The 22,572-nt window shown below is 44.2% G+C and overlaps 1 protein-coding gene across 6 annotated transcripts in view; it reads right to left on the bottom strand.

Annotated features, from left to right (window-relative positions):
* Astn2 (astrotactin 2) overlaps window positions 1-22,566 on the bottom strand; it is a 1,043,712-nt gene extending 1,021,146 nt beyond the window's left edge. For 3 of the 6 annotated variants that reach the window (XM_029563718.1, XM_029563719.1, XM_029563722.1), the window contains exon 1: window positions 22,419-22,524. The gene's annotated coding sequence lies outside the window, so the exon portion shown is untranslated. Of the gene's footprint in view, window positions 1-22,418 lie in introns of all 6 variants that reach the window. The other 3 variants (XM_008833484.3, XM_029563720.1, XM_029563721.1) reach the window with 2 other exon arrangements.
* Between the last annotated feature and the right edge of the window lie 6 nt (window positions 22,567-22,572).

The following is a 22,572-nucleotide window of genomic DNA, read 5'->3' as shown; positions in this document are numbered from 1 at the left end:
CTATGTCCACAACCCCTGAAGCTTGTGTTTATAAAGCCTTCCTGGCACCATGTGAGGATGGGCTACACAGGACTAGATGAGCAGGAAGACTAAGAGAGAATCTGGGAGACCAATTAGGAGACTATTGAGCTACAGGTCACAGATAACAGTGAATTGTACCAGGACAGAACTGCAAAGAAATGGGTTGGGGACTCAAAAGAGACTTTGGGAGGAAAAATCAATATGTTTTGATGATAACTTAGATATTGAAATGGAGTAAAACAAAGGAAGAAGTTCAAGGATTACAAGAGGGACTTCCAATTCTGTTCCAGAGGACAATCTATGTCCATGGGAGAGGGCACAGAAGGCTGCTCACTATCTTCTCTTTGTCTATGTTTCCTTCTCCTTCTGTGTTTGTTTGCTTTTGAAAGAAGAGCTTCTCCTGCCTCATACCAACACTGTTTTACAGGATCACTACAACCTGTACCCTAATTGGGAATGGACCCTGATAGTCACTCTCCTTCACTCATTTCAAAAGGATACATGATATCTGGGGGATATGTTAGTTTGGCTCGTTCCTTTAGTTCTCTTCTACAATCAAGGGTTGAGATTTTTAGGAGTAACGCTCTCTTAAGAGGGTTTACAGCCTTGAAACTTTTCTTTTGAAACTCTCCAGCAGATGTTTTCAAATCCTGAAGGGGGAAAAACAGCTTTTAAAAAGAGCTGAGGAAGAATAGTGTGAGAGCACTAGAGGGAGTTAAGAAAGGAGTTAAGAGAGTCACAGAAAAGTAGCTAGAATATTCAGCAGAACAGGAATTGAACCCAGGTTCTCTCCGCCAGCAGCTGCTTACAAAAGACCATCTCACACATAAAATCCAGGTCAGCTTCAAATTTGAAGATGATGGACCTACTAGTGCTGAGGTCCCCCAAAGTCACTCAGAACATTTAGAATCATATTTGACAGTAGAGGTAGCCAAGGGGCACAGAAGCATCTCAGAAGAAGGAAGCTAGATCTGCTCCTGCATGCCCCCACCCTCATCATCCAAAGTCTGTATATCTTCACTCCTTTGCTGAAAATACCAACTGAAGAGGCCTGGCTCTAAACAGAGGGAAATCATTCTGTGCTTGTAGAAACAATCAAGCTGATCAAGACACTTTTTTGGTCAAGGTGGGAAGACAGAGCTTGTGCTTGAGATAGTGGAGGGCAGACACAGGGACTCTGAGAGACACAAATACACAAAGAGAATGACAGATGGACAGAAGGACACACACACATGCACACACACATACACACACACACACACACACACACACACACTCAGAGAGTGGGAAGGGGAGTGCAGAGAGGAAGGAAACCAGAAAGTAGCGATGAAAAGGAAACTGAGGGAGAGTCAAGTGTGACACAGTGATGAGGCGGAAAGAGCAGGAGATTGTAAACTCTGCCCACAAGTCATCCCTCCCAGGAGACAGTTTTCAGGTCTGTCTTGAAGAAACACTCAACACCTTCCATGACACATCAATGGAAGCTCAAATCTGTGTGTCACATCAGGCCCCTCCAACTGTACTTGCCATTCAGGGACTGAGAGTTCCCAGGGCCCCTTTTCCTAAGGCCTAGCTGCTACAGTGAGCAGAGCTGGGATGTCGGGGAGGAAGAGGAAAAGAAGGCAAGACACTGTTGAGAAACGACCCATCAGGGGCCCAGAATTCCTACTGGTGGGTGTGATTAGTGGATTCATATGAGATAGCCAGATTATAAACACACAAGACTTTGTAAACCAAATCTTATAATGCAACATTTTATTAGCAAACCCTGGCATATATGAAAAATTAATTGCTTTGCACTTCCTACTTAAAAATAGATCTTTTGGAAGTTTATGGGTTGCATAGACATTTGCACAAAAATCAGTTCCACCAATATTTATGAACATCCATTTGGGCAAAGATCTTGTTCAAGGTAACAAGATAGAAAATAAAAAAGACTCCTTCCACTCCTTGAAGAATCTCAGAGATGGGGCTGTCCTCACAACTTCTCGTTGCCTGGTTCAATGGGGTCACCACTGGCTATATGTAGCTATTGCTGAGATGTAAATTTATTAAGTAAAATTTAAAATCAATTTCTCAGTTACCCAAGGTCTATCATATCACAGAATGACTGGGAGAGGATTAAATAAGAAGTGAGCATCAATAGTGATTTATTGATTTATTATGTATATGAGTGGTTTGCCTACATGTATGTACCTGCACTCATGCATGCAATGACTGTGTAAGCCAGAAGAGGGCATCAGATTCCCTGTAACTGAAGTAAATAGTTGTTAGCCACTTTGTCGGGGCCAGAAACTGAACCCAGGTCCTCTGCAACATCAGTCATCAGTTAAGATCTCTTCACTGCTGAGCCATCTCTCCAGCCCTGAACATCAGTATTTTAATAGAAGAGAGAAAGGGCCCAAGAAAATATGTATAAATTTTCCTGAATAAATTTATGCAAATCTGAATTAAGCAAAGCAGGAAAGGGGAGGAGGAACCAGGAATGGAAATTTCCATGAATAAAGTAGCTAATAAAGGATGGGTGGTCTCCAGCAGCAGAGAAGTATGTGGGCAAAAGTGTCCTGACAGAGGTGGCAAAGGATAGCTTATTTTCTCTGAATAGTTAAAAGTTCAGTTCGGCAGAAGTATATGCAGAAAATTTGAGTGAGCACAATCATAATGGTGGGGTTGGGCCTTATGTGGATGGCTCAGATGGTACAGAACGTGTTGTTAATCCCATAAGCAGTCGGGAGCCATTGGGGATGCCAAGCAAGAGTGAAACAATCTGTGTGGATGATTCTTTGGGCAGCATATGAAGTAAGTACTTGAAGAAGATGCCTGAGCAGTATTGCAAGAGACTGGGAGAGAGAGGATATACTGTGAAGGGGGTCAGGAAAGTGGAGCTGCTATAAGAATGCAATATAGAAGGCTGTCTAAGAGCTTTGTTTTGCCCACAAATAAGAATGACATCTTAAAGTCTAAGTATCTACAGAAGACAGAAGTCTTTTCCTGGGCCAGTATCTTTACATAGGACTCATCTGAGAAAGGCAAGCTCCTTCACAATTGTTTGCCAGTCCATTAACTTAGACTGCAGGGTCCCTTCTCAAGTCGACCTCCACTGGCCATGTCCCCACAGAAGCCCCCAACCCCCTGAGAAATGAGTAAAAGCAATGGAACAAAGAAAGGAAGAAAATGCGATGAGGAGAAGACGTATTTATAAAACATGTGCTGGAGGAGTCAAAACAAGTTCTCAGTCATTCCTGCTCAAAGAGATTTTATGGAGCGAGACATCCCCAGAATGGGTTTTGAATTATATTCTGCACCTCATAAAGCAGGAGAACTCTTGGCAACCTACTCACACACACTGCCCTCATATCACTTGCCTACCCCTCCCCAGCAGGTAGGCATGCTGAGAAACCCAGTGGAGGTGAAACCACCTAAGTCTGATGTTTGAAGTCTACCTTAAGAAGTAGAATGAGGCCCCTGACTTCTAGCAAAGTGATAGCCTTCTCTGGGCCAAGTCTCACTTTGAAGAGCTAGAGAACCAGTCGGGAAGAGACCTGAGGGCCCTGATATTTCTGATTTGGGGTCATCTGGAGAGCCAATGCGAGGGCAGACAGCACTAGGGAGAACACACAACTGTGTGCAAGGGTGAGATGACACATGGTGATGGGAAAAAAGCTGAGGGAAAACCCCTACTCAGCTGCCATCACAGATAGAGAAAAAAATAAAACTCTGATAATGCTTAATTTTTTAAATATTAAAAAACTGCTTCTGAACGTGAACTTTGTGATATATTCATGGAGCTCAGGAAGTCAGTATCGTGGGAATTTTACAGGTATTTCAAGATATTACCTCAGTAGGGACTGGAGAGATGGCTCAGCAGTTAAGATCATCTATTGCTTTCGAATAAAACCCAAGTTCAGTTCTCAGCACCCACATCAGGCAGCTCATAACCACCTGTAACTCCAGTTCTGGGGGGCTGGTGTCCTCTTCTGGACTTCTTGGCACCCTCACTGGCATGCATGGGCATACACCATATACACATACTTTTAAAAATAATGAAAGTAATTCTTTTTGAAAGATATTACCTCAGTAATTATATCATATTTCTATCATACAAAACCCAGAGAATGTTTGGGGATGTTTCCCTTAGAAGGGCACCCAAACCCCAGAGCATAGAGATAGCAACTGCAGTGGAATCCTATGAGGGGTCATGAATTCTAAAAGCCTGGAGGCTGAAGTTCTGGGCAAAGTAGTATCTACAAGCTCTACCTAACCTTAGTGCTATAATGTCATACTTCTAATACCCTGAAAAGTAGATATATTTCAGAAACTCTCATCTGGCATTTCCTCCACCAACTACCAGGTTAGTGTGTGTGTGTGTGATCACCCTGCCAGGTTTGTTCATCCTACAGTCGCCTGCAATCTAGGACAGCTATGAATGTGGCCCAATACAAAACTGTAAGCTTAAATAAAACTCAACTGTGAGGTTCCTGAACTTAAACTTTCTACATGGCACAACACGTTGCAATGTTACAATATCAAAAGGCTGTACACGCTGGCAGAGCATTCTTGGCTCAAAGACCATGAGGGGCAGGCTGGTGGGGGAACCTCCTTTCCAACACTCTAAGGACTTTGCCACGAGTTGAGTTGCAAACTCCTCCCCTAACTCCACACACACATGCTCCACAGGATACCAGTTTGTTTCCCAAACCTGTTTATGCTCATGGTGTTTCTTGCCACTTTAAAATTTAATGACATCCCATCCAAATTAAAAATGATCAGACAAAGAAAGTGATTTCTAAGAAGACTAAGTTGATTTTGCAATTAAAAAAAAAACAGAAGTCATTTAAATACGTCTAGCAAGTTAGATCAGGTATGACAATTATAAAAATTTAGAAAGAAATCATAAAACACTAAAAGAATGACTTGGCAGGCAACTTTAAGTCCTCAGACTCCTTTAATGAAACTGACATTGAAGATCATCTTTGGTGCATTATGAACATGGTTTATGCAAGCAAGATGGCCTGGAACTATAGTCAGCTGACCCAGACTCAAGGAGGAGGCCGTAGGCCCACATCCAAAAATTGGCAAATGGATGCACATTTATGCATTTCACATTAGAATGAAATGTTTAACATGAATCTATTATTTTTATGGTTCTCTGCTTTAATAGACTTTCTACTAACTGACAATCCAAATGGTCTCAGAAACAAGGGTTCAACCAAAACCAGACAGCTCTCCCTGGAACGGTCTGTCTCCCCACTCATGTGAAAAGTTTAAGGAAGGAGAAGAACTGTTTTATCAATCATGTGAAATACTGTGCCAGAAATAGACACCAGCCCCAACTCTTGAAGATGTTTTATTCCCTTGCTGTCATTTGTTACTCAAAGTTCAGCTTCTTCTTTTAGTTCTCCAGACAGAAAATCATATTCTCAGTCCCTTCTCATTTGTACACATATGTATGTATTTGTGTATAAAGATGTATGGGTATGTGTTACGGTTTAGATGTGAAATATTCCCTATGAGCTCATGTATCCAAACACTTGGTGCACCATTTAGGGGACATTATGTGACCTTTAAGAGGTTGGTTTGGCTGGAGGAAGCGAGCCACTGGAGGTGGATCTTATGAGTTACAGCCCAATTCTAGTTGTAATACATAATATAAATGATGTTCATATCAGGATGTGAACCAGCTGCATCGCACAGCTGTACCACAAACTCCTACCACCAAGTAAGTATACAGCCATGCCAGCCACCTTGCTCTCCCTGTCATGGTGGATATTTCCCCTGAACCATAAACCAAAATAAACCACTCCTCCCTTAAGTAACTTCTTTTGACTATTTGATTACAGCAATAAGAAAAGCTAACTAATAGAGTGCATAAATCTTTGTATATATATATATGTGTGTATACATATATATTATATAATATATAATACATATATATTATATATATTATATATATATAACTATTAGTTGCTTGTGGGGGTGGTATGTGTATGTGTATAGGGGGTATGTGTATAATTAAGGAAGACTTGTTAAGAACTGGACATGGTTTCTGGGGGCCCAGTCATGTTCAAGGTACCTTTGTAAAGCTGACTTAATATTAAATGTAAGATGATCAGTGAACTTTCTCCAGTCGTGCAACCTTTCTAAACAAGGCAGAAACATTAGCCATCTACTTTCCAGTGTATCTATGTTATGTGAGACTGGCTATCAATGCTGTGGTTTGGGAATAGTGCTGCATTTGCAAAATATTTTTTAAGCTATTAAAACTTTTGTCTAAATGGAATTAGAATCCTATTACAGAAAGATAAAAGCACAGCATTACTTCAGTAGAGCTCCAGAGCTGCACTTACTTTTCTGATTTATCATGGAAACAAGTTTAAAAAGCCCATGTCTTAAGAAAAGACAGGTGCATCCCTATCCCTCAGCTGCCTGCAGGAGACTTGCAGAGTGATTCTGAATGAGTCTCTTCCCCTTTGGCATAATTGGAGATGGGCAAATATGTGTTCCACACACCAAAAGGAACCCAGCAAGTTGTTCATCATAATCATCTCGGAATGAGCTTGAAGGACAGACTCACTCCTCCTTTCGTTGTTTTCCTGAATTACGTAACTGTCTCAATGAGCATTTATTTCTTGTGCTAAAATAAAAAAAAAAGTTAGAAATTCAATAAACCTGTATACACTTGCTTCTAGATTTACAGATATTAAAGAGAAATGATGTTGAACTTTATACACTTGCTGCTAGATTTACAGATACTAAAGAGAAATGATGTTGAACTTTGAAAAATTACAAACTAACAAGAGAGACCATTAAACAAATTCACTTAAAAATGCAGACCACTGCACTGAATATACCAAGTGTTTAGGAAATACCTTTTGTGGGAGAGCAAGAAAAATGATCTTAGGGGGCTAGAAAGATAGATTAGTGATTAAAAGCACTTTCCGTTCTTGTGGAGGGCCCAGGTTTGATTCCTAGCACATAGTAGCTCACAACCATCTGTAACTCGAGTTCCAGGGGATCTGACACCCTCTCCTGGCCTCCATGGGCACTATACACATGTGGTACATGTATACACTTTAAGGCAAAACACTCATGTACATAAAATAAGAGTAAGTTTTTTAACTAAAAGAAAAATGACCTTAGAACTTAGAATCAAGGAAGGGGCATCCATGTTGTATCTTAAAAGAGAACAGTTTTCAGGTAAGAAAGATATCTTCATATACATATGAAGATATCCATATATATATATATATAGTGGAAAATATGAATTTTAGAGAACCATTCATGTCTCTATATTTGGGTTGTTCATTGTTTTTTGATGCATGAAATATGAATTTAGATGGCAGTAACTGATATTTTTTAACTTCAGTTAGGTACTTTGATTTAATTACTATTATTTGATAATTTCATACAGGAATATAATGTGCTTTGGATCATTTTCACCCTCAACTGCACTCTCTTACCCTCCACTCCCACTGAACTCTTTCTTCCTCCCATCAAATCACCTCTCCCATTTTGTTTTGTTTTGTTTTCTGAGGTTTTATTTGGCCGATTTTTTTGAAGGAGAGAGAGAGAGAGAGAGAGAGAGAGAGAGAGAGAGAGAGAATTTAATTAAGGTTGCTTTCATGAGTATGGATGGGGGTTATTTACTGGAGCATGGGCAACTTACGGTAACAACAACATAGATGAAAATTGCTTTTCCTCCCCTAACAACCATTAACTGTCAAAAGTTCCACAAGAAGTGGTGGGGTCTCCCAAGCCCTTTCCCCTTCCATAATGTAATGGTAGTGGACCCAGTCTCGTGTGCAGTCTTGTGCAGGTAACCAGAGTTGCTATGATGTCAAGAATGCAATGTCCATGCCACGCCCAGAAAACAGCATTTCCCTGCATTCTGCCCCCTCCTCCACATTGTTCTGAATCTTGAAGGAGGTGATATGGATTGATTTCTAACTGAGGTCTGAGCACTCAACTGTCAGTAATTCTTATGTACTTTTGCAGGCTATCTTCCATCTATACCATTATCCTGTTATCCCATTCCTGACAGTGATACAAAGTTTCCTTATCAAAGTAAACACAGTTAATGCTATTTATTATGTGACCCTGTATAATACACTTGATCTTTCTGAATGGCCATTTCTTCATTTTTAATATGGGAATTCTGAAAATACTCATGAAAAGGGGCTTTTTAGATCAAAATATACAAATGTTCTTATCCTAAACAGGCTTGCATTTTCCAGCCCCCAGGGACCTGACACAGGGTCTGAGATGAAGATCCACTGGAGAATGCCTGAGGGAATGAGCTTCAGGCAAGGAGGAACCTGTCCTTGGATGAACTGGTTTAGTCTAAGAAATGTGAATAAAATTCATTATCCATGTTAACCCCAATTGACTGGTAGTGACTGATGAGGTCTTACATGGAGAAGGAATCCGAGGCTGTGATTAAGTGATTGCTTAGCAATGTCTGTCATGGATGCAGAAGTAAAGAGTGACAGGATGACCACAGGTATTTTCTGTTCATCATTCATTCGTTCTCTCTCAGCAAACATTTATTGAGTGTCGACGACATGTTGGGCATCATTCCAGACACCTAGGATTCTAGCAGCAGAGCCGGCTGGATGATTCTGCCTCTGACAGGGTATCCGATGTGACCCAATCTTCTCCCAGCTTCCAGAAGGAGAGCAGCCTCTTGGCACTTACTAAATCCTGGCTGAGGTCCAAAGAGGGGCTGTCATTCATTTGAAATCACAGATCAAAGTCAGTGGCAGAAACAGAGCTAGAATCTAAGCTTTGCCTCCATACTCAGCAAAGATGTGTACTTTCCCAACTGGCAAAACCAATTGAGCTTTTTAAGCTGTGCAGAAGTCATGCAAAACCACTGCCCTCTACAATCCCCACTCCCCCACACTCCCCAGAACACACATACTACCTCTTTTCCCCAGCTACACATACCCCACCTGCTTTCCCACCTGCTGTCCCTCTGAGGGAAGAAGAGACCTTCTGTTCTCTGTCTGGAAGCAGGGAGGCAGGTGAATAGGGGCAACTCCCTAGGGGCCTCTGGAGTTTGGAGAGATGTTTTAAAGAAGCCTAAAGAACAAAGAGGAAAGAGAAAGGGAGGGAGCGAGAGACAGTAGGAGGCCCACTATTGGCAGACAGGTAATTGGGTACTTTGAGTGGTCAACTTCTCCACTCTCCCTCCCCAGAGGAACCTAAAAAGAAAGAAATTGAAGAAGGTTTCCTCACAAATTAGAGACTGGACTTGAAAACCCCAGTCACATCTGGGTTCAGAGCTGAGGGTTTGATCTTCAGAGGCCCCATGAAGGAAGTGAAGTGGGAAAGGAGAAAGAAGGCTTTAGCAGGCTGCAGTTCCAGCCTCAGAAGCTCCCAGAGGGACCCCTTTCTCCCCAGGGCTCCTGCAGAGGCCCTAGAGTTGAGAAGAGCCTCACAGATAACTTAGTTTAATACATTCACAGTAAAGATCAGGAAAGCACAGAAGAAAAAAGACTTGACCATAACACACAGCAGAATGGGGGCCAACTCAAGGCTCCTAGCTCCACATGATTGCACCTCCCTGAACCTGCTTTCCATGAGGTCTTAACCCACAAGGCTTCTTCAGAGTTGACCTAAACTCTCTCCAAGGGCAGAGAATTGCAGCTAGTGGCTGGTGCTGGGATTCAAGCTCCAGGCCTATTAGGTTTATTAGGTGTTTGTTTAATAACAGCAGGCAATTCTTTGCATAGTTTATGAACTTTAGTCCTAGAAATTCTTCTCACCTCCTAATAATCAGTAGAATAGCCCAAAGAGGTTTTAATCTAAAGTGCTATGCACAAACACCACCCCATTCCTGTCCATTTTAGTCAGCACTTATTACATGATATGTCCTGGACTGCAGACCTCAGGGAACAGAAAAGGCAAGCAAAATACTCCCTACCATCCAGAAACTACTGGATAAAGGCTTTTAAAAATAAATAGTATAGAAAGATACTAAGGAAGTGAATATAGGCGCTACATTAGCCAGAGAAGACACTTGAAGCAATATTTGAGTTTGGTGAGCAAGGGAAAAAATGGTAGGAAATAAACTCAGAAGAAGGCAAGTTATTTAAAATTTTGTGGACCTTGAAAGGGAATTAGGATTTTTATCTTAAGAGCAATTGAAGGTTTTAAACAGTGGAGTAGCAAGAACCAATTTGCTTCTTGGAAACCATTACTGTGGCTACTCTGCAACAGGGCTTGGCCAGTTTTCTCTACAAAGAGCCATTAGCAAGTACCCTTATCTTTGCTGGCTAGATACTCACTGTGGCTACTATACAGGCACCGAGAGCATCAGCCACCACAGAAAACACGGAAACAAATGAGTGTAGCTGTCTTCTAGCAATCTTTGTTCATGGGCCTGGGCATCTCAGTTCCGCATTCTTGTTGTGTATCAGAAAATGTTATTTTTCTTCTGACTCTTTAACCTTTTAGAAAATAAGTTAATCGACTTACAGGCCGTACAAAAACAAGCAGAGGGCTGGATTTGGCCCACAAGCCTCGGACTGCACTGAACAAAGAAAGGACACTGATAGGGAAAGCAGAACAGGGAGGCACATGGGAGGAAGGGATGGTACCTCGGACAAAGATGACAGCAGTGAGAAGTACAAGGACTCAATTTTCAAAAGTCATTATAAGCCAGGCGTGGTGGTTCCTGCCTTTTATCTCAGCACTTGTGAGGCAGAGGCGGGGGATCTCTGTGAGAAGAAGACCAACATGCTCTACACAGTCTCAGGCCAGCTGAGACTAAACTCTGTTCTCACCTAAAAAAAAAACTAAAAATAAACAACAACAAAACAAAAACAAGAAACAAAGCACATGAAACAAGGGAAAAATGGGAGGTGATTCTTTGATTCTTTGGCTTGAATAACTAATATTCTGAGATGGGGAGCTGCGGGTACAGCAAGTTTAAGGAACAAACTAATCAGCAGGTAACAGTTTATAGGAACCCAGGTCGCTAAGGTTTCCAAGTGAGATACAGGGTGCTCACTTATATTTTGATTTCAGATAACCACTGAGCTAACACTATCATAGATAAGTCCCAAGTACTGCCTGATGGGACATGCTTAAATGAAACCAGTATTCATCCTTCATCTAAAACTCAAGCTTAAGTGAGTATCTTGTTATTTGCTATATGTAGCTATCATATCAGGAACGTGTAAGCATCCAGGAAAACTAAGTATTTCTAAGAGGAGGGAAGAAAGAGAAGCATCTTGAAAGAGGCAATGGTGAGGTCAAGTCTATGAGCTTCCCAGATGAATCACAGATGGAAAGTATTCTAGGGGGAGATAGTAGTTTTCTCATTCTGAGGTCAGGAATTCAGCCCGTGCATGTCATTACTGGGGCAAAGGTTTCAGGAGAGACAAGGAACATAAGGAAGCTAGCTGAAGTCATGCATGGGGGGAGGAACATCTCAGAAATCCTACAGAGTCATGCCTCAGAGTCAGCATCTTGCTAAAATGCATGTTCCCAGGCCCTGATCTTAGTGCCCCAGCAGTGCTGGCTTTGAGACCCTGGGCTAAAGGTGACTCAGATGAGATGCTAAATTTAGGAAAGACTGAGTTAAATACTCCGTTCCCATGCGCAAATCCCAGGAGCCCAGGAGGCTGCTGCCAACTGTGAAAGTCTTAAAAAGAGTAATCCAGGTAATTGGAGCAAAGGCAGCATATAGTAGGCGGGAAGCCTCTCATTAGGATGCCTTGAGTGGAGCATTGTCCATGTGGAGAAACTAAGAAGGTCCAGAATGCTGGTCAAAGGACCAGCCTTATTGAACAGGCACTCTGCCTTTGATATCTGGCTCTCATTTAGCTATATAAGTAAACCAGACATCTCCTGCTGTCTTTGCCACCCCACCCCCTTCCTTCCTCCACCCACCGCCACCACTGAAATGATTCCCCCAAATGCAGCTATTACTGAGACTGGAAATCTCTTGACTGCTGATTCTGCTAATGGAAATGTTCCTTCCCTTTTCGGCTGCTTGCAAAGCCACTCGTGACTTCCCTGGGTGCCTGAGAGTAAGGCTCAGCCAGCCAGCCTCTGTGAGAGGGGAGAGGAAACTCCCCCTCCTGGCCTGCTACCCGAATACCCACCAGCCTTAAACTCAGTGTCTTAGTGCTTCTCTGCCCAAACTGTCCTCAGACAACCCCAGAATTCCCTCCACCCTCCAACTCCCCAGAGCCCACAGAGATCAATGGCTAGTTTCATCCTTTTGTGCCTTACTGAGGAAGAAAAAAGGGAGGGAGGGAGAGAAGATACATAGGCAGCCCATCCAGGAGTAGAAAAGCAGGGGGGGGGGAGTTCACATTTAATATTTATTCATATCTCCACCTCTTTCACAGGCAAAAAAAAGATTTCAGGTGGCAAAGAGGCCTAGAACACAAACTGTGCCAGACCCTGGGATGCACTTTGCAGTCAGGATCTCGGCAACGATCCTGCCGCTTAGTGTAAGTACAAACAGTACACACTGCTGGGTCCTGGCTAATATTTAGAGTATAGAGAGGCCGTCAAAAACAGCACAGCTACCCACACATATGATTACTATGCTCCATTCTCTTTATTGATAGGCAAGCAGAGGCTCAGAGAGTTGGCATCTAAAAGTCCCAGCTCAGACATGAGTGCCTTGGGGACCCAATATCAGGGTCTGGATGCTCAAATATGACATGTGCTCTACGTTTCATCTCACTCACCATCTGTCATCTGAGGACCTGAGCTAGTATGGATCTTGCATTATATTTACTGTGGGACCTTGGAAGATGTACATCTCTGCAAATCAATGAGGGATTTATTTGGTCTAGAACTCAAATATAGTTTGTATGTTCCTGAAAAGTATGTCCTATTTACTTGGATTTCACAGCATAATAGCTAATATTATATAATTATATAATATATAATTATAATGCAGCACCCAATTTTCAAGATAGGAAACACAAAAATTGTACAGTGTTGCTAAAGAGCACAAACATTCAATGAAGTTCAAGTTTGCGGCTGGGCAGACAAGTGACAAAAACTGTCACCAGGCAAACAGGAACTGTGTACCTCACATAGCAGATTCCCTAATGTTACTAGAAAAAGATTATTGACCTTATATAAATTCCTGGATGGACAAGATTGTAAGTCTCCCAGTATAAGACTATGCATAACATAAGGTGAGAAATTCCTAAAGAATGAGAAGACAGAAGAGGAAGGGGTGGGGAATGAGGGACAGAAGGTGGGAGGAAGGAAAGGAAAATGGGAGGAAAGGAGAATAACAGGGAGGGGGCAGCCTAGAAGACACAGAGAAAAGTAATTTGCTTTTGAAACAAGCTTATGGATAGCAGGGGCCTCTGGAGGCTATGAGACAAGGCTCAGTGCTTATGCTAAAGCAGCACTGAGCTGGCAAAGGGACTAGGGAGATGCTGAGTCAGCTACTGAAAGCATGGAAACAAGGTGCTTAGTCCCATGGGCCTCAGAGGCTGTCACACCAAAGTTCCTAGATAAGAAATGACTGCAACTTCTTGGTAATGAGAATTGATAGGAAGTGAAAAAGAGGGTTGTCAAGGCAATAAAAATTCCACAGCAGCCCTAGTTCTATGCAGCATGCAAGGCAGAGAAAACACAGGTAGATGAACCCAGCAGAACTGGGTTTGGACCAAGTTTAACAAAGTAATGGCTGTGTGATCTTGAGTGTCCTCCTTAACTCTTCTGAAGCCTAGTGTTCATTAAAGAAACATATGCATCAACAGATAAAATGAGATAATTGGTGGTACCCAGAGGATAGTTGATGTTCAAGTGAATAGTCATGGTTTCCAGGATGACCAAGTCAGTTACCTTATATGGAGTTTCATCCTCCCATGGCTGGTTGCCTGGCTTCCTTTCCGTAAGGTAGGAGGATGGCACATTGGATTAGGAGTCAGTACATGAGGGATCTGGCATCTGTCCCACCTTTGACTTGCTTTGGTCACCTTGACTTTCTACCTCTGATACTTGGTAATGCCAGAACATGTTGCCATCTTGATTGATCAATTATTTGCCACAATACCCACTTATAATCTTTTACCTGGCTTCCACGATTCTCAAGGTTAGATATTGCCCAAATCCAGCACTATTTCCTGTAATCATACTGATCTCATTATACATCCTTCACATAACCCATTATGAGAAGCCAGAAAACAGTGGTGGAAAAGGTTCTGGGAGCTCAGCACAAAGAAGGTGCCAGGTAAGAGGAAGTGGCACTCAGTCCATCTTTAAGGGAAAAAGTAAGATTGAAACACCTCTCCAGTTTTGCGCAGTATAGATTCTGGGATGAGATGTGGCAGAGACAAGGTGCCAGTTTTCTGAGGTCTCCTATGGATTCTGTCATGCCAAGCACATGGAGAGTCACTGCAGTCCAAACTGAAGGTCTGCTGGTGCTCTCATTCTCCTCTGAGCAGCTATCCTTTCTCACCTGAGCAGTCCCCTGGTGTCCTTCCTGCCTCCATCCCTGCTTCTCACAGAGCAGTGTATAATTCTTTCAAAATGCGAGCCAGAGCTTGGCTCTTCTGCTTCAGTCTCACATAGCTCTCCCTGGCACAGGGCATTGAAGCCTAAATCCTCACAGCTGCATACGTGGACCTGTGTGACTTGGCTCTTGGCCTACTGCTCACTCACGCTACTTCTGCACTTCCTGTGCTGTCCCTTGAATGATCTGGTGTGCTGACGAACCTGGTTTCGCTGGGGCTTTTCTTTGCCTGAGATTTTCTTCTTAGACATTTCCTGGCTAACACTTTCATTTCCACTGAGTCTTTGTTCCCATTTCACATTTTCAATAAGTTCCTCTCATGCTACAATATTTGGTATTAAAACTAAGCTCCTTGTCTCAGAACTCTGAAATTTTTTCCCCTCATTTGTTGATTTTTTATAGAACTTATATTTTTACATGCTTTAGAATTTATTACGTTTCACTTCATTGTCCTTCAACAATAACACAGGAACATACACACGTATACACATGAGATATAAGCTTCCTGAATGCACAGGTCTTGGCCATTTGCTCACCTATGCATCCTAAGCTCCTAGAACAGTGCCTGGCATGCCATGGGTGTTTCATAGCTCCTGGAGACTGGCTATTATCAGAATGGTCTTTGCACTGATAGTGCCACCAAGTCCAAGACTGCTCAGTGTTGATGCAGAGAGATCAGGAAGGGCGTCAGTGGTGAACTGACACTTGAACTCAGTCTTAGAAGGTGAAAAGGACTTTTCTAAGGATGGTGGTGAGACACTTATAGAATGAGAAGGAAGGGTTCTTATTGTGGGGTAGTTTGATAGCATGTGTCATAGGGCTTGTAAGAGGGAGCTAGAACTTTAAGAACAAAAATGGATTATTTTATTCAAAAGAGAGAGTTTTGGCTATGTAACACAGGCTGGCCTCAAATTCATGACCCTCCTGCCTCAGCCTCCCAGATACTGAGACTGTGCTGATGTGAGTCCATACCCGGTTGTGAATTACTTTAAATTAGCCAGCATGTCAGAATAATTAAACTACTTATGAGAAAAAAAAAAAAAAAAAAAAAAAAAAAAAAAAAAAATCATCAGATTACCAGATTTGGGGTTTGAATGAAATCAAGCGCACAGGATAGACTGATTAGAAAGAAGACTAGAAGCGGACAGACAAGTGAGTTGACTACTTCAGTTGTAGAGAGGTGTCACTGAGCCCGATAGTGATGCAGCGATGCAGATAAAGATGCAGTTCCTTCTTTTCATGGTTAAAATCTATGATTTTAACATACAACATTCTTCACAACTTTCAGCTTACAAACCGGTCTGCTTCTGGATTCTAGTATGCCACTAAGGAAATTACTAAGTTTTAGCCTTGAACTTACATTGTATAGACAATATCCATCCCTTTTCCATTCAAAAGAGAAGCCTTCCTGGAGGCTGTTGTCTAAAACACCTACTGACAGTAGAAAAAGCCAGTGAAAGCTGCCCATGAGTGCTAGCAAGAAGAGCAAGCCCTGCCAGGCACTGTTGTCTGACTCCTGGGGCAGAGAGCTGTTCGCTCTGCTGCAAGGAAGGGAAAACCCAGCTCTCTCACTATAGTTAATCTTCTGTTGCCACTAGCTGGTCAGTAAGAGAACTTGGGAAAGCGTCAGCTCTGCAAATGAAGCATGCCTATGATTCTGCTCCCCAGCCCAAGGTGAAACCTGACTCTTCCTTTCCTAGAGAACAGCAGACTTCTGCCCACCCCCTAAAGAAAGGTTCCCTTCTGCCAGAACAAAATCATGATCTCAGGTGCTCCTTTGGAGAGATTGGAGCCAACCAGCTGAATACCTGGGCAAGAGAACAAATTCAATTTCCCCAAGGAGATTTTTTTTCTTAATATCTATTTACCTATTTTTGTGGAAGTGGGAGAAGGAAAGGCTGGCATCCTTCACGATGTTCATGCACTGAAATGCATTAGGCCAGTTCTTTATGTGAGAGATACAGTACTGTGGAGCAAAGAGTGGGATTTAAAACCAGTCATCTTCAAGTGTAAACTGCGGAGTCTCTCCTTTGTCTGGGCCTCAACGATACCATCCAAAATGGAAACACTTGGGTCAATGTCCTCTGAGGTGTCTAGGATAAGAGAAGCCCTCCAAAGGAGACAGTGCAGAAATAATTTCAGGACAGTGTCTAAGAGGTCACTATCAGGTGCCAACCCCCATCCTTTCAGCACACACGTTCACAATCAGTGATAGCAGGCAAGGCCTAGGGCACAGCAATGCAAGGAGGTGAGAAGCAGGAGATTTTGCCTCCCAGAGACCTGACCAAACTTCCTACCACACTTAGCTATAAATTAAAATTATAGAATGTGGCCTTGTGGCCTGAGATCTCAGCTCCAAAAACAGTCAAGCTTTGGGTCACAGCAAAGCTCACACAGTTCTGCTCTCCCACTAGGATCATATCCCCACAGACCTCCTGGTTAACATGGACTGAATCAGATCAGACCCTCTCTAACAACTGAAAGACTTCCCTGATCCCTGCCCCATTTTCTTTTAAGGAGCATGGTGCTCTCAGAGAGCAAACAACACATTTCTCTCCACTTTGGGTAGTGAATAGGCTTCGTCAACTTTGTGTTAGAAAGAAGTTGGGTGCATATGAGGGATAGGAGTAGAAAATGGAAGAGCATGTACATCACAGGATCAGTTAACACCCCTCTCTTCTGTTGATGCCATTGTTGACAATGGTCCCAAAAGTTCAGATCATAGCTGCAGGAAGGATGCTGGAGTTTGATGGTTACCCAAATGTTTCATTTAATGACAAAGTCCCTGGTCCCCAAATGAGGAAAATACAAACAATGTTCTAAACATGGTGTTATTTTGAGGGAAAGTCTCCCTCTTTTTTATAGGAGACTCTCTCACACATCAGAACAATTCAATTGATGTCAATGAATGTTCTGGATTCATACATCCCTACAGGAGACATGGCTTATTTGTAACCATTGCTCTTCCTTCCAAATTAAGGGTAACCACCTTCAGAATCTAAGCAGAAACCCAAAGATACATAGTGTCTAAGGTGCCTTTTCCCAGCACCTGACAAAGAGCTGTTAGCTTCTGTGTGAAGAGTGAATATCCCCCGAACACACACAGAGAAAGGTGTAACTATAACCTGAGGGTCAGCACTTGGAGCTGCTGGACAGCTCCATGAGCCTATCAGTCTCTTTGGTACCTAATGGGCATGCTTTTAACACTGACTATAAAAACACAGATTCCTCATTGTGTGCTGGTGGCATTTGAAGGAAGCTTCTCTAGCCCTTTGTGGATTGTTCTCTGGTTAAGCTCATCTCCCAGCAATCCTTGGTCAGGTGCTTGGTCACTTATCTCACCCACTGGAGTATCCATTTAGATCAGGATCTCAGGGAACCTTCTCTAGACTGAACAGTGGACTGGCCACACTGGCATTTCAAATTATATCTTTCTCTTCCAGCCACATCAGTCAGCTTCTTGCAAAGGGCATCCATTTAGGATACACCATGATTCTGCCAGGCTTACCCATGCAGGTGCATTTAAAGTCATCACATTCAATGGTTGTTCTTTCTTCACATGCCATAGAACAAATTTCTCTCCTGTTGAGTTTACACAGTAAAGTGAATTACTAAGAAATGTTGATAGGGATGGGTTCTCAATGTTATCGTTTTTTCTCCTTTGGCTGAACCACAGCAGGTGGTAAACAATCTGGCCTGGCTACTGTCATGTATAGGGAAAAGAATATCTCCCTACCTGTGAACATTAACGTTAAATCTGAGAGCAGGCTTTGGGGCTGACTGAGAGTGGAGGGTGACTGAGGGCCAAGGAGATTCACCTCAGAAGCCCTATGTTGGCAGTTGCTCCTATTCAAAACCTTTCTTTTCAATCTATCCTCCCAACACCCCCAGGTTAAGAGCAAAGGAAAACAAGACAGTAAGAAGGAAGAAGGACTAGTCAAAGTCATGGAGTAGGTCGGAAAACTTCAAGTTCATTGAAGCTTTACAGCAAAGGATTATTTTAGGGCTCATCTACCCACTCACATTACAGCACAAAGAACTGAATCTCTGGGGGATAAATGACCTATTCAAGGTCACAGCAAGCTATAGCAGAAATTCCCAGGTCCTCCTATTAATTTCCCAAGCTGCATTTTAGCACTCACTTTCTTCTTAAATTTTCTTTTATAATCTTCAGGGCATGCTTGCTCAAGTTATTTCTCATAATAGTGTCCTTGATTTTCCCCAAGTCTATAGAGATATCTTTCTTCCATGATGTCACAGACTGTATCCTCTATACCACTGATGAGCACCATTAAGCAGAATGCCCTTGACATCCCACGAGGTCTAGAACATGAGGCTGGAAAGGTCACTGAAGGTCACTTAATTCATGTCTCATCTTCAGGTCCTCATACATAGTTCATTAATGTAGTACAGGCTCATACTTGACTGCCCCTCAGTCATTGTCTACTCCCCGGCAGCCCCTTGTTGAAGCATGGACTGTCTCTCTACACAGCATCTTGTTCTCTATAACCAGTATGTTCAGTTCAGAATGCCAGTTTGACACTTTCCAAGAATATATGCATCTAGTAGATTAGGATTCCAGTTCCAGGCCTGCAATTTACTTACAGTGTGACTCTGTACTGGTACCTCTAAGAATGTGTCCTCATCTGTCAAATGGGAATAGCACTAGTGCACACTCCATATATTTTATGTGAATTAATAATACAAAGCAAGAGTAAAACTCTCAGCACGACATTAAAGATTCAATAACTACTTGCTATTCCTTGATCACTTTTAGGGAAATTCACTTTGTCAATGTCATTGACTTATAATCAGATTCTAAATAAGAGGCCCAGGCACAGAAGGTTGAAGAATCGTTCATATTCTATCTATTAAAAGCAGTTTGGACTTAATGGGAGAGCAGAGATACAAAAAAAAAAAAAAAAGAACATTTTAACATTTTTAGCCCAAACATTACCAATAAGACCAGTAACTTTAAGAGTCAGAATGCAATTAGACAGAACCAGGTAGAAAGATGGCTTCATAAACAAGGATGGTGGATGGTGTGTGCAAAATTATCTTGAGCGTCCTAAACTATGTCTTTGTGGTTCTGTATCCTTTACTGTCCTGAGATGTTTTACAACCAGCAACTCTGAGCCCAGGACCCAAGGCATGGTGGGACGGCTTTGCCAGACACTATCACCCCCTAGTGGTGACTCCACACTCACAACTTTGAGCCTTAATTTTGTACATCCAGCTGTGACCTCAGCCATCTCTAAATTCCCCAAAAGGTGAAAGTCGAGTCAAAGTCTTGCCTAACTCGGCAGAAGCAAATGCTGGGCAGGACGAATAAACGTCTGGAGAGGCGATGGGGCTGCCTTACAACCTTGGGAAAGAAATGGCCATAAATAACTCAGGCTACCAGCCCCCTGCTCATACTACCATAAACCTCAGTGCCAGCCAGCTTGGCCCTCCAAGAGCTCATTGTGCACTCCGTGTTTACATGCAAACAGTTGAAGACCAACACAAATAAAAAGCCCACGTCTCCCTACACAGCTCCTGCTATACCCTACCATCTGGTGAGTGCCTCGCTAGCCAAATCCCTGTCGGAGTGCCTGAGCTGCCAATGTAGGACTCTGCAGGGAGGCGGAGGTGGAAACCCAATTCCCTGCGTGGGCCCAAAGGGCTCTGGCAGCCAAGGAGAGCATCCGGTTATTTCAAGGGGCAGACAGTCCCCAGCCACCAAGCTCCTGTGCCCTGGATCCTCTCGAGGCTCTGAAAAGATAGCGCCAGGGACTCTCAAGCCCATCCTGAGGGGCTCAAGACCTTTAGGCTATGCTTGACTCTGGTTCCCAGGCACTGGTCCTCCTAAATGTCAAAGTTGCAAAGGGCGCATATGCTAACTCCAGGAAGTATGGAGCATGTCTACAGCTGGCTGGGCCTGGTCCCCACATCTTGAAGAAGCTGGAATTCTCTGGGGTTCTTGCTGCCAAATCAGGCACTACTCAGAACCGACTCCCTTCCCCCTACAGTACAGTAGACACGTAGGAGGATGTCCACTCCTGAGATCTCAAGATATCCGGGAGTGGAGAGATGTCGGGTGGGGGGGGTAGCATTGATAGTCAGTAGTGCGGAAGGGGAGGAATAGCTTCTGTATTTGAGGAAAGACTCCTCCCCCCAACACCACACACACACACACACACACACACACACACACACACACACACGCCAAGCAGCCTGAGCTAGGGTTGAGCCTGAGTGGGGCTCAGTATCCTAAAGAATTGCACCTAACCCTCATCACCCTTTCTCTTGGACATGCTGTAGATGCATTTGGAAAAGGCTACTGTGAGTGTGTGTGTGTGTGTGTGTGTGTGTGTGTGTGTGTGTAGTGTGTATGTGTGTGTGCATATGTGTGTGTGTGGTTGTGATGAGAGAGAGAGAGAGAGAGAGAGAGAGAGAGAGAGAGAGAGAGATGCACTGCCAAGGAAGTCCGGTGTTGTCCCCACCCCACCCCCACACAACCTGCCAGGAGTCTCCTGCCTTGCCACCCAGAAAGCTCAGAATCCGGTTAGAGCCAGTCAGAAGAACCCGGGGCCCCAAAACCTGGAGGACAGCCAGGTGGTCGCTCAAAACCCCCAAAGGCTGCCAAAATGAAAGAGAAGGACAGAGGCTGTCACAAAATACACTTGAAAACATCAGGACTCCCCCGGAGAGTGGAGAGTGAAGTCTAGTCCTTGACTCTAGATTTTCTCTGGCGAACCAAGAGTTAACCCTGGAGGTTCAGGCCTGACCACGAAGGCTGCCCCTACTCCTGTGACATCAGAACTCATTCCGGACCCCAGGAAAACAAGGACCCTAGGCAGAAGAGTCTCAGCTGGAGCCCCAGGCGCCTCCCCGGCGCCTTGTTGGACAGACTCAGACAGCCAATCGGGGCCCCGCGCCCCCAAGAGGGGAGGGAGAGCGCACGAGCAGCGAGCGCGGGAGAGCTAGGGGGAACAACATTTTTGTAAACGCTCTCCGAGATAATTAAGCTATCAATTATCCGGGTGGGAAATCAGCCGAGCTTCCCACAGCTCCACTGAAGGGCCAGCTCCTCGGGGATCCTCGCAGGGAATCAGCAGGCGGCAATGCTGGCGAACTTTCTGATTAACTTTTCTGTTTGAGCCCCCTGTCCCCACCCGTCCCTCTCTTGTCTTTTTCTCTTGCGTTTAAGTTATTATTATTAACCCCGTGAGTGAGCAGTGGGGACAAACTTGCTTTCGGCTGGGAGGAGTGGCGAAGGGAGATAATGCGGGTGGAAGGGCAATCTAAAAGTGGAGCCGTTGGGCTCAGAATCCCAGTTCTCAAGCATCACTCAATCGATTCCAGCCCCAAGTCATAGCAGGCCAAACTGAATCTCAGAAGGAAAGCAACACAGCCAAGGTCACCCGGCCCATGCGGAAGCAGGGCATCAAGGATCTGGGTTCTGGAAGGGCAGAAACCCACAACTCAAACGCAATAGAGAGGGGGCGGTAACCGTGGGCGGACAAGTGGAGGTGTCCAGAGCCGAGCGCGGCTTAACAGTGAACTGGCTTCAGGACAGGGGTCTTCTTTCCCCAGCCCCTATTCCGAGCACACGTAGCGACTAGGGGTCTCAGGAGTCTGGGGTGCTTGGACCGGAGCTCAGGAATTGGAAGGAGGACCAGTCCCCACTGCTGGAACGTTGGCACGCCCCCGGCTCCCAGGAGCGCGCTCCAGGACCTCCTGCCCTACACTCCTTTCCAACCACCTGTGCGCCCTGCTGGCCCCTTGGCTGCCCTTTGCCAACCCGGTTCGGGGCATCCTGGGGTAGGGATCCGCAGGGCGCCCCCACCCGTCCGGCCTCACTTAGGGGTTCGCGGTTCCGTGGGACTGTGCGTGTGCGGGCGCCTAGCCTTACCCAGGGTGAAGAAGGGGAGCTCGGTGTTGTCCAGGTCATCCTGCACCGCGATGCGCCCGGGTAGCTCATTACGCACAAAGAGCAGGAGGCGCGACTCGGCGGCGGTACCGGCTGAGCCCGCGGAGCCCGGGGACGCGGCGGCGGCGGCCGCGGC

This window comes from Nannospalax galili, unplaced genomic scaffold (genome assembly GCF_000622305.1).
Source record: "Nannospalax galili isolate Female #2095 unplaced genomic scaffold, S.galili_v1.0 scaffold34, whole genome shotgun sequence".
Taxonomy (NCBI): domain Eukaryota; kingdom Metazoa; phylum Chordata; class Mammalia; order Rodentia; family Spalacidae; genus Nannospalax; species Nannospalax galili.
The sequence above is the reverse complement of the archived record's forward strand: the minus strand, read 5'-3'. Positions and strand labels throughout refer to the sequence as shown.